The sequence below is a fragment of the Bidens hawaiensis genome, unplaced genomic scaffold (genome assembly GCF_021521415.1).
Source record: "Bidens hawaiensis isolate Kalapana, Puna unplaced genomic scaffold, B.hawaiensis_p1.1 tig00008634_1, whole genome shotgun sequence".
Classification (NCBI taxonomy): Eukaryota; Viridiplantae; Streptophyta; class Magnoliopsida; order Asterales; family Asteraceae; genus Bidens; species Bidens hawaiensis.
Genome location: NW_027491623.1, coordinates 1,123,014 through 1,135,078, shown reverse-complemented (window position 1 = coordinate 1,135,078; position 12,065 = coordinate 1,123,014).

The following is a 12,065-nucleotide window of genomic DNA, read 5'->3' as shown; positions in this document are numbered from 1 at the left end:
AACACCAAAATAAGAATGCCAAAACCATAAATCATTTGACGCAACCGCTTCAAGTGAGATGGTCGGTCGTTTGATATCACCCCTAACATACGCCCCTCGCAACTCCCATGGACAATTCCTCAATTCTATATGTGTACAATCGATGCCACCGAGCATCCCTGGAAAATGCCATCTAGCCTCGTGCGCGGCGTAAAGACGTGTAATGTCGTGTCTTGTTGGTTTTCGTAGAAACTCTTTGCCATACAATTTAATATTCGCGTTACAAAATAATTGTAGACATTCACGTGAAGTTCTCTAAGACATTTGTAAGTATTCATCGAATTTGTCGGGCGGGTTACCAGTCGCTAATTGACGAATAGCGGATGTGCATTTTTTAAGCGCCGTAAAACTTCGTTTGCCCTCGCATGGTAAGATTCTTGAAACCATTCTTCGTTTGCTTCGACGTCGGCTACAATCTTTAAAAATAAAGATTTCGGCACACGAAAGCACTCCCTAAACGTATCGTCATTGTATTCGGCTCCTCCACAAAATAGTCGTTCATTAGCACTTCGTGGGCATGTATACGATCACGATCCACCATTTTTTTCTTTGGACAGCTCGGGCTTTCAAGTTCGTTGTATAACAACGGGAACCATTCGAGATGTCATCGTCCGAATACGAAGAACTATCGATGTCTAAGGGAACCAAGTCTTTCGGAAATTCCATATTTGTTTGTAGTGAATGAAGGGAAAGATTGAAAGTGTTTTGAGTTGGATTTGGTTTTGAGTTGGATTTAGTTATGTTTTGGTTTTGGTTTTGGTTTTATATTAGTTATTTTATTTTATTTAAACCCCCCCCCCCAACGGCTCCCTCCCATAACGTTCATATTTTTCTCGAAAACACCCCCTCAGATCGTGATAGCCATCACGCACACAGCCCCTTCACGCGTGACGAGAGACCAGCGACGGTGTGCGTGAGGCCATCAAGTGTGATGGCTCCTCACCACGCACCAGCCCGGGTGCCCTTAAACAATTAATGATATATAAAAACAAGAAAAAAATTTTAAAATAGGAAAACCATGAAGGATACAATGGATTATAGGAGAGAGAAAAGAAGTATTAGAAAAACAAGAGATTCGGGCTTGTCAGATCTTGTCTGGTGAGGTGGACGACAACCATGAGATCCGCCATTTCAAATGGCGGATTACGAATATTTTGTAAGTGTTCCGCCATTTGAAATGGCGGATGTCAACTTTGGTGATCCGCCATTTTGACTGGTAGGTCACAGATTTCAAAGTAGGCTGCCCATATATGTAAAAGTGAATTTTGTTGAACATCCGTCATTTGAAATGGAAGATGTCATCCTGACATCCGCCATTTCAAATGACGAATTTGAATAATGATTTTGAGTGACTTGACATGACAACACACCAGTCCCTTTAACTTGACATGTGAATAGCAATTTTTTTTATCAATGTAATTTTTTTTCTTTTTTTTTTATTATTTACTTAATAACATTTGTTAAAGATCTTATTTAACTAATAAAAAGTGTATTTGACTTGACATGACGTTTTGTCTCTTTATTATTTATTAGATTTTTAAATGTCATTATTCGAAAAAATACAAAATGTAATATTAAAAATATTTTTTTAATAAAAACGTCATGTTCTAATATTTTGATGGATATCCGTTATTTGAAATGGAAGATGTCATATTGACATCCGATGTCTGAAAAATGTATTCCTTAAATTACATATATTAGTGTTTTTAATAATAAATTTTTTATTTTTTACGTAATGTTATTTTGAAAATAATAATTAATAAAAAATGTATTTTTAAATAATAATTAATAAAAAAATATTTCTTAATATTAACTTTTTATTTATTAATTAGGAAAATAAGTAAAAATAAAAAAGAAAAAGATAGTGTGTTGTCCAATCAGTTAGAAAGTACACTATTCACATCCGTCATTTGAAATGGCGAATGTCAAGATGACATCTTTCATTTCAAATGACGAATGTCCATAAAAATATTAGAACATGATGTTTTTATTAAAAAAAATCTTTTTAATATTATATTTGTATTTTTTTAAATAATGAAATTTAAAAAACTAATAAATAATAAAGAGACAAAACTTATTTTAAAAACGTTGTTTGTGAAATACACTTTTTATTTGTTAAATAAGGTCTTTAGAAAATGTTATTAAGTAAATAATAAAAAAGAAAAAGAAAAACAAATTACATTGATAAAAAAAAATTGTTATTCACATGTCAAGTTAAAGGGACTGGTGTGTTGTAATGTCAAGTCAGTCAAAATCACTATTCACATACGCCAATGGCGGATGTTAGGATGACATCTTACATTTCAAATGACGGATGTCAAACAAAATTCACTTTTACACATAGGAGCAGCCTACTTTGAAATCTGTAACCTACCAGTACTGACGGATCACCAAAGTTGACATCCGCCATTTCAAATGGTGGAACACTAATAAAATATTCGTGATCCGCCATTTGAAATGGCGGATCTCATGGTTGTCATCCACCTCACCAAACAAGATCTGAGAGGTCTACATGTTCGTTGAGATCCGCTATTTGAAATGACGGATCTCCTATTTTTCTAATACTTCTTTCTCTCTCTTCTATAATCCATTATTTCCTTAATGGTTTTCTATTTTAAAATTTTTTTCATAAAACAATCAACAAATTGATTGTATGTTTCACACTTACTTCTTGAATTATATAACAAAATATATAGATTACACTTTTTCAAAGACTTAACTTAATATTATATAACTATCGATTAATCATACAATAAATTTAATAATCCAGAAAAGACAATATAAAGAGGGAGAGGTTTTGGGTACTTTGGAGGTCCCGGACCCGGTGCTAGCAAGTAACAACAATGGGATGGGCGATAGCTTTGCATGGTGGAGCCGGAGTTATTCCGGTCGATATACTAGCCGAACGTCGTGAGCCTCGAGAAGCCGCCCTCCATCATATCCTTCAGATCGGTGTGACCGCTCTCAATGCCAAATACTCCGCCTTAGATGTTGTTGAACTTGTGGTAACCTCTTATCATATCAAATTCTTAATTACTTATAAGTTGCGTAACTATTGTTCGAAACATTTTTTCTATGTTCATTTCACTTTCATGACATGTTCTCAACTTTTATCTATGATCTTATTGTGTAGATGATTGACTTGAGTGTAATCATAGTTTCATGCTATGTTAAGCATACAACTTAGTTCAAATACCATAAGACAATCCAAGGAGTGTAGGTTATCTAGTTTGTAATTTTCTGGATGATCCACTTAACCGTGTAACTAGTGTTAGAATGAAGTATTTAATTCGGGTTTTTCAATTTTTTTACTCAAGCTAAATTATCATCGGCACCTTATGATTTTTCATTTGTCTCCTCTTCAATATTAATGACTGATCCCTCAACATTGTGTTCGTCAACATTAAACACCGGAGTGTTGCCACTTGATGTTTCCATCTACAAGTCTACAACATTAATGAGTAAATTAAAAGCAAAAACTGATCTATTGTCATAGCCCCGACCCCTATATCCTGGGAGGGAAGCCGTGAACATTAATTGGTGGTATCGGTGTTTATTAAATTATTTTGCAACGGAAAATTTCATCAGAATCGTGGTTAGAAAAAATGATCATAGTTACAAAAACACCATGATTGTTATTATAATAAATCAGGAATTTAATCCATTTTGATACAAACATAATTTGTACAGGGATAAAAACCTGATTTACAAAACACGTTTTTTTATTCTGGTGACAAGCCACTTATTTAAGCTGGAAGCCCGCAAACATCATTCATTTGTCTCTAACAAGTCACCTGAAACATGTTTTAAATATTTGATCAACAAAAAAAACTGGTGAGTACATTCATTTGTAATGACACATTTTACAGTTACAACATTAAGATGTTTTTACACATGTCTGCTTACAAATTACCGAAAGGTACTTGTCACTCGACCGTATCTATGACTGTGGTTGAAGAAACACTAACCGGACCCCGGGCAGATTACGAGTAACCTGGGGGTTAGATAGATGTTTCCCACGAGGGGTTAGACCCGGTAAAGATGGTTCTTCTGATAACCTGCAAAACAGACACCGTGAGCTTGTCACTGAGAATGGGGGGTTCCTCCTTGTGACCACCCTCCGGCGTGAGAATCAGACTAGATTGCTCTTTAAATATAAATGTATATTAAGAGATTGCTAGAGCAGATATCAGGTATAATATGATGATAATGTGATAAGATAAGATGATCATACCATTTGTGGTATTTATAGCCGAAGGTAGGTTTCCAAGGAGGTGTGGCCGGCTGCAACAGTATTCCTGTTCCACCAACAGTGGCCTACGCACGTGCCCTGCTGGTAGTTGGTGGGTAGGCAGCGGCTGATAGTGACCAGGCCTGCTGTGTACTATTCCTTTTCCACCAACCGCCGGCTATGCACGTGGTATGACAGGAGTTGGTGAGTAGGCAGCGGCTAATAGTGACATACAGTACAGGAGCATGCTGCTCGCCATACTGTTGTCAATAAGCTGTCGTATCTTTAGTCAGATCTTTTGCCCATACCTCGTCAGGTACAGTACAGAAGATCTTCCCGTATCGTGCGGACTGGCTTATTTGGGCGGGAGTATTCCCCCTCCCGCCCTTGTGCGGGATTGTTCCCGGCTTTGCTCATTCCTTCAGGTGACACTGAGTGATTGAGAGCTAAGTGCCTTGTGCGTGTAGCCTTGCTGCGCGGGTGGCCTTCCCTGATAGCTTGTATCCGAAGCTGCGGGAACAGGCGGAGTCCTTCACCATTGGGAGGCATTTCCTGCGGGAACAGCTTGCGTACTGCGCGTAAGGACGTCACGTCTCTGAGCATGGTGGGTCCTGCGGATCCAGTTGGTTTCTGCGCAGACGTCCCTCTTCAAGGTGAGTCTTGCGGGTCCAACTGGGCTCTGCTGGGACCTACCTCTTCAAGTCCCCCCAGTCCAATGTTCTTCTCATGAGTGTTTAATAAAGTGAGGTGAACTTTTGGACTTAAGCAAAGGGTTTTGAAAAGGGTTTTTTTTAAGGTTTTCCATGGGGATTCTTCCAGCGGAAGTCCTTGTCACTTGCAGAAATTCCCGAGTTTCCTGCTTGATCTTTGGGTATGATGCGGGTAGGCTGTAATCTCCTCGCAAGTCAGGAGCGTTGAGTCCCACTTGTGTGGATTCTCCCTGAGGTTTTGGTAGTTTTGAACATAGTGATCAATTATGTTAAAACCACCAATTCCATCCTGGAGCCTCAAACAATGTAGTTCTCGACGTTCCCGCTATGCGGGGATGTTATTTCCATTTCCGCAAGCATTGCCCAGAAGATCCTTCTTGGTTTCAATTCCCTGCGGAGCGCTAGGTATGTGAAGGGTTTTTCCTTAACACTGTACCCGCGCTCGTCTTACGGTTACTTTACTTCCAAGGTATTCCTGGCGTCAATTCCCTGCGGGTGCTAGGTATGTGAAGGGTTTTGCCTTAACACTGTACCCGCACCCGTCTTACGGTTACTTGGTTGCCGAGGTATTCTTGGCTTCAATTCCCTGCGGGTGCTAGGTATGTGAAGGGTTTTGCCTTAACACTGTACCCGCATCCGTCTTACGGTTACTTGGTTGCCAAGTTATTCTTGGCTTCAATTCCCTGCGGGTGCTAGGTATGTGAAGGGTTTTGCCTTGACACTGTACCCGCATCCGTCTTACGGTTACTTGGTTGCCAAGTTATTCTTGGCTTCAATTCCCTGCGGGTGCTAGGTATGTGAAGGGTTTTGCCTTAACACTGTACCCGCATCCGTCTTACGGTTACTTGGTTGCCAAGTTATTCTTGGCTTCAATTCCCTGCGGGTGCTAGGTATGTGAAGGGTTTTGCCTTAACACTGTACCCGCATCCGTCTTACGGTTACTTGGTTGCCAAGTTATTCTTGGCTTCAATTCCCTGCGGGTGCTAGGTATGTGAAGGGTTTTGCCTTAACACTGTACCCGCATCCGTCTTACGGTTACTTGGTTGCCAAGGTAAGGGGTATTTTCCCGCTTACTTTTGAATCTTTTTGAATTTTGAAATTCGAAGAGTTGGTGAAAGGATAAGAACAGTCCAAACCTCTGAAACGTCGTGCGACGTTTTCTTCTGACTGTGTCAGGACGTGCAGGAAGTTATGGTGACGTGACAGTACATGGTCATTCCATACGCTTTTTCAGGCGCGTGGGACCGCTTTTTTCGGGCGCGTGGCCGCGAAATTAATGGTATGCGTCCTGTCAACAGCTGTTGCCAGCTTGCTCTTTGCCACGTGTCATAGTTTCATTGCACCTTCGATTTCTCTCTCTTCCGCATTAAATGCATCGCATTAATTGCGATTAGTATATAAAGGGGGAGAGGGTTCTTTGTAATCCACACTTTCACTCTTCTCTTCATCTTAAGAACGATTTCCAGCGAATACTCATCTTTCAGTCGAGCATTCTCTTGAAATCGTTTTCTTCTTTCTTTTTGCAAGATGTCGTCTCGTGATCTCGAATCTACAGCCGATGACAAGAGTACTGCTGGCGAGTGCCAGTGTGCTCTGCCTGGCGATCTGTATCAGTACATCGTCAGGAAGTTCATGCTCGAGTCTCTCGAGCCTGAGTTTCCTGAACCCCACCAGACGGTGTATGATGCCCCCAGAGGCAAGATCGGGGTTTATGCTGCATTCTTTGTTTATGGGAATCTTAGGTTCCCATTGACAAAGTTTGTTTTCCGTGTCCTTGAGAGGCACGGTGTGCACCTGACCGAGGTGCACCCGATGGCGATTGCCAAGATTCGGCACTTCGAGTGGGTGTGCTGGATTCTGGGCATTGAGCCCTATGTTGACCGCCTGATGACTTTCTACACTTGGAGGTGCATCCAGGGGTGGTACACGTTGATAACCCGGATTAAGGGTTTGAAGATTTGCGCAACCGAGCGCAGTCTTCGCTCGTGGAAGCGAGAGTTCTTCTACATCTCCGCTCGCGCCATCCCCCTTGCCATGAAATTTAAGAACGGGCAAGCACTTCCTAGCCTTCACGCCTCCAACAACGAGGAGGCGGAATGGTTTTCGAAGATATCCCGAGTCCAATCTCCGGTTTACCGGTTTGCGGAGTCCGGGATGGTGATGCTGGGGATGAGCCGGGTGTGGAAGGATGCGGATGCGCATAAGATCCCAATCGTCCTCGAATACGGTTCGAACTCTGTTCCTTACGGTATTCTTTGTTTCCTTTTGTTGATTTAGAATTTCTTCTAATCTTCTTTCCTGTTTATTTCAGAGGGGAACGACTTGAAGTCGCTCCTGAACCCGCTGGAGGCTGACGGTCCCGCTCGGATGGGTACTCGCGCTCTAGACGAGAACGAGTTGCCCATCTTAGAACAAACGGCGGATCGGTTCGTGGAGGTCTATCCGCTAGGCCATGAGATCCTTAGCGCCAGGCGGCCAGGTAAGGCGCTATTCGACCCTCGACCCCTCAATGTTGAAACATCTGCTGGAATTCCTCTAATCGTATGTTCTGATGAGGAATCCGCAGATGGTCCTCCGTTGGTGCGGAAAAAGAAGGCTGCCGGCGGGAAGGGGAAAGAGAAGGTGGCCTCCACTGCCGATCCGGCGCCTCGGTCTGATTTGGAGACCGAGAGCGAAGGGGTGGCGGGGAATCCCGGTGGTGATAAGACCGTCGCTCCGGAGGCTGCGACTGTCACCTCCGGAGAGCCCAAGAAGACGACGGTGAGCGGCGCAAAGAGGCCGGCTCCATCGGGTTCGTCCCCGCCTCTCCGTACCTTTAGGCTCAAGAAAACCCGTAAGTACAAACTTCCTTGATCCTTTTAACTTCATAGCTTAATATTATTTAACACTTATCTTCTTTACGCATGCGTGGATGTTGACGCATTCCAGGGTAGAGCGCATAGGAGTACCTCTCCACCAATGACGGTAGGCTTGGTCAGCCTACCTGAGGCGACGACCCAGGCGCCTGCGCCTGCTTCCGCTGGTTCAGTTGCTCACTCCTTTGAGCCGACTGTTCCAGCTGTGATGACGTCTCCGCCGGCTGTGAGTGCTGTTTTTACCGCATCTTTCACCGAGCCAGCGGTTACTTTTGCTGCGGATTCCGCGGCGGCGACCGCGGCGGCTTCTACCATGCCTCCGTCATCGGCAACGACGGCCGAACCTTCAGGTATGCATGGGGCTTCTCGCCAATCTCTGCCTCCTTCCCATCTGCCTGACCTCTTGGATGGATTTCCCTTGGGTTCAGGTGATGGGTTTGGCGGCTATCGGCCTGTAATTGACCCTACAGGTGCGTAGGGTTCTTTTGGCCCATTTTATATATATTTTCTTTATCATATTTTCCTAACTGCTTTATGTTTTTTGCAGTGTCGGATTCCAATGAAGTGTATGTTCCACGATGGAACATTCGCCGAGGAACAACCCTTCGCACCCCTGTGGAGTGCGTGGAATGGGCTCGTCACGCTGCTCCCAGTGGTGCGTTGGGGGAAGCCATGGCTAGCTACCAGGAGGGTAGGCTAACCAATGAGCTTCGGGTTCTCCTGGCCCGGATGCAGCCGCGCGTCGAGCTGCTTTGTCGTGAAAACGACAAGTTAAAAGCAGCTCGCCTTAAAGAAGTGGCTCAGGCGCGGGCTGTCCGGGAGGAGAACCAAAGGCTTTCCGCAGTGGCTGCGGAAAAGGAGAAGGCCTTCAAGGCCCTCGAGGTTGAAGTTAGGCTCGACTCGAGGCCCGTTCCAAGGCTGCCCAAGCTGTTAATGAACAGCTTCGGCTGGCTAAGGAAACTGCAAGGAACGCAACCGAGAGGGCCACCAAGGCTGAAGCTGTTGCTGAGCCTCTACGCGTGGAGAATGAAGAGCTTAAAGCCAAATTAGAGGCTCTCCAGCAGGCTCATGATGCCTTGGCGATGGAAGACGCCAAAAAACTCCAGGAGATCTTGGACCAGAGGGGGGTGCTTGACCATACTGAGCGGAAGCTAAAGGGCGTCGAAGAGGCTGCGGCTAAAGAAGTGTTGCTTGCCAACCTCAACAAGAGTGAAGCCGAACGCGCCCGTAACGAAGCTCAAGCTGCCCTCCAAGAAGCTCTGGTTGCCGAAGAATGGCTTCTTCGAGAAGCGTTGTCTCAGGTATGCTTTTCATTTCTTTACGCTTTTCTTTGTAGATAGAAAAGGTTTTGATACTTGTATATTTTCTTGTAGGTTGTGCATCGGGTCTTCTCAGAGACCTCTTATGATGATGCTATGAGCGCAGCCCTCAACGCTTCTCACGAGGATGGGGAAAAGGCCAGCTTCCTTCTTGGTCTAGGGTTCGTTGAGAAAGGCATCCCGCCTTCCAACTTCCCTTTGTACAATGTTGATACTGAAGCTGTTTACGACCAAGCAGTGAATCAGTACGCCGCCTTCCCGCATCCGGTGGTGGAGAAGGTGAATCAAGTTGCTGCTGCTGATGATGGGTTAGCTATCCTTAAAGCTTTCCTTGAACTGCCATGATCTACTGATGGTGCTGGTCCAAGTGGAAGTGGCCCTGAAGCCTGATCCTGAAGATCCCTTCCCACTGCTAGGATAGATTTAGCTTGTATAGATTTATTTTCTTGTAGGCGGGTAGTTACCTGGCCATTCTTGTAATGAATCATTGTGAAATATAAATCTTTTTGCGGGTAAGACCGCTACTTTCACTGGATTCCTTGCTTTATAAACATTATATGACTTGCATACTTTAGTTTAAATTAGCAATTTTCCAAGTGTAGAATAAGTTAACCTTTGAACGTGGTAGATAATAGGTTGAAGTTTTGCTTCTTCTTTCGTGATTGTGCGGGTAGGGCCGTCACTTGCACTTAGTAGGATGGCTAAACTTTAACTATATCTGACCTGCGTGTAAGTTTTCCTCATCCTTTTTGAGGATAAGTTAACCTTTGAACGTGGTAGATAATAGGTGTGAAGTTTTGCTTCCTCTTTCGTGATTGTGCGGGTAGGACCGTCACTTGCACTTGGTAGGATGGCTAAACTTTACCCACATCTGACCTGCGTGGAGGTTTTCCTCATCTTTTCTGAGGATAAGTTAACCTTTGAACGTGGTAGTAATAGGTGTGAAGTTTTGCTTCCTCTTTCGTGATTGTGCGGGTAGGACCGTCACTTGCACTTAGTAGGATGGCTAAACTTTACCTATATCTGACCTGCGTGTAGGTTTTCCTCATCCTTTCTGAGGATAAGTTAACCTTTGAACGTGGCAGATAATAGGTGTGAAGTTTTGCTTCCTCTTTCGTGATTGTGCGGGTAGGACCGTCACTTGCACTTAGTAGGATGGCTAAACTTTACCTATATCTGACCTGCGTGTAGGTTTTCCTCATCCTTTTTTGAAATTTCTAAGTGTTTAGGATAACCGTTCGACGCGCGGTTGTTAATAGGTTAGTGTTCAGTTTCCTCTCATGATTCATGCGGATAGACCGGCACTTTCATTTAATGGGATGACTGAACTTTTCCCCTTCAACTGACCTGCGTGAAGGTTTGCCGTTTTTTGGGTTTATGCGGGTTTTTCCGCCTTCCCCACGCAACGACTTTCCACGTATTTATGCGGTGAAAACCGGCATATCCGTGTTGAATTAACCGTTCGACGCGCGGTTGTTAATAGGTTAGTGTTCAGTTTCCTCTCATGATTCATGCGGATAGACCGGCACTTTCATTTAGGAGGATGACTGAACTTTTCCCCTTCAACTGACCTGCGTGAAGGTTTGCCGTTTTTTGGTTTTATGCGGGTTTTGCCGCCTTCCCCACGCAACGACTTTCCACGTATTTATGCGGTGAAAACCGGCATATCCGTGTTGAATAAATTAACCGTTCGACGCGCGGTTGTTAATAGGTTAGTGTTCAGTTTCCTCTCATGATTCATGCGGATAGACCGGCACTTTCATTTAGGAGGATAACTGAACTTTTCCCCTTCAACTGACCTGCGTGAAGGTTTGCCGTTTTTTGGGTTTATGCGGGTTTTGCCGCCTTCCCCACGCAACGACTTTCCACGTAATTATGCGGTGAAAACCGGCATATCCGTGTTGAATAAATTAACCGTTCGACGCGCGGTTGTCAATAGGTTAGTGTTCAGTTTCCTCTCATGATTCATGCGGATAGACCGGCACTTTCATTTAGTAGGATGACTGAAACTTTTCCCCTTCAACTGACCTGCGTGAAGGTTTGCCGTTTTTTGGGTTTATGCGGGTTTTGCCGCCTTCCCCACGCAACGACTTTCCACGTAATTATGCGGTGAAAACCGGCATATCCGTGTTGAATAAATTAACCGTTCGACGCGCGGTTGTCAATAGGTTAGTGTTCAGTTTCCTCTCATGATTCATGCGGATAGACCGGCACTTTCATTTAGTAGGATGACTGAAACTTTTCCCCTTGCAACGACTTTCACACTTATGTATGCGGTGAAAACCGGCATCAGTGTTGATAGTTCATAAAGTATAAATGTAAAATCATCAGCGTCGATGTTCTAAGGAGAATCATTTCCATTAGAAGTGGCTCTTGGCCTTTTCTTTACAAATTTGGAATTGATCTACATGCAAACTGTGTAATTGAGCTCCCTTCCATGTTGTTGGGATGGGAGTGCCATCGAGCCGATACGCACCTGGTTCGGGATCTCGTTCTTTACGCAGCATGTAGTCTCCACATTGAAGCTGGAATTTTATTCGTGTTTTCCCCAGCTGGGGTTCTACACGCATCAGCCTGCTCAGCGTTCATTGCGCCACGAGGTGCGCGAGCGTCCCATCTCTGACAAATGCTTCGACCATGTCCTTTACGTCTATGCATTCTTCGGTGTTGTGGCCTTTTGTCATGTGAAAGTCACAGTATTTACTCCGATCAGCATTGTGACGATGTCGGATTATTTGAGGCTTTGGCCATGGGAGCTCCTCAGTAGCGAATATCTCGGTGACGCTTTTGGTGAGCGGCGTCCATCTGGAGTTCTGGTTTGACTGTACATTATCCCTTCCGTCTAACCGATGTTGCAAGCCGGATGAGGTGTCAAAGTTTACCCTTGACTGCCAAATGCCTACCTTCCGCT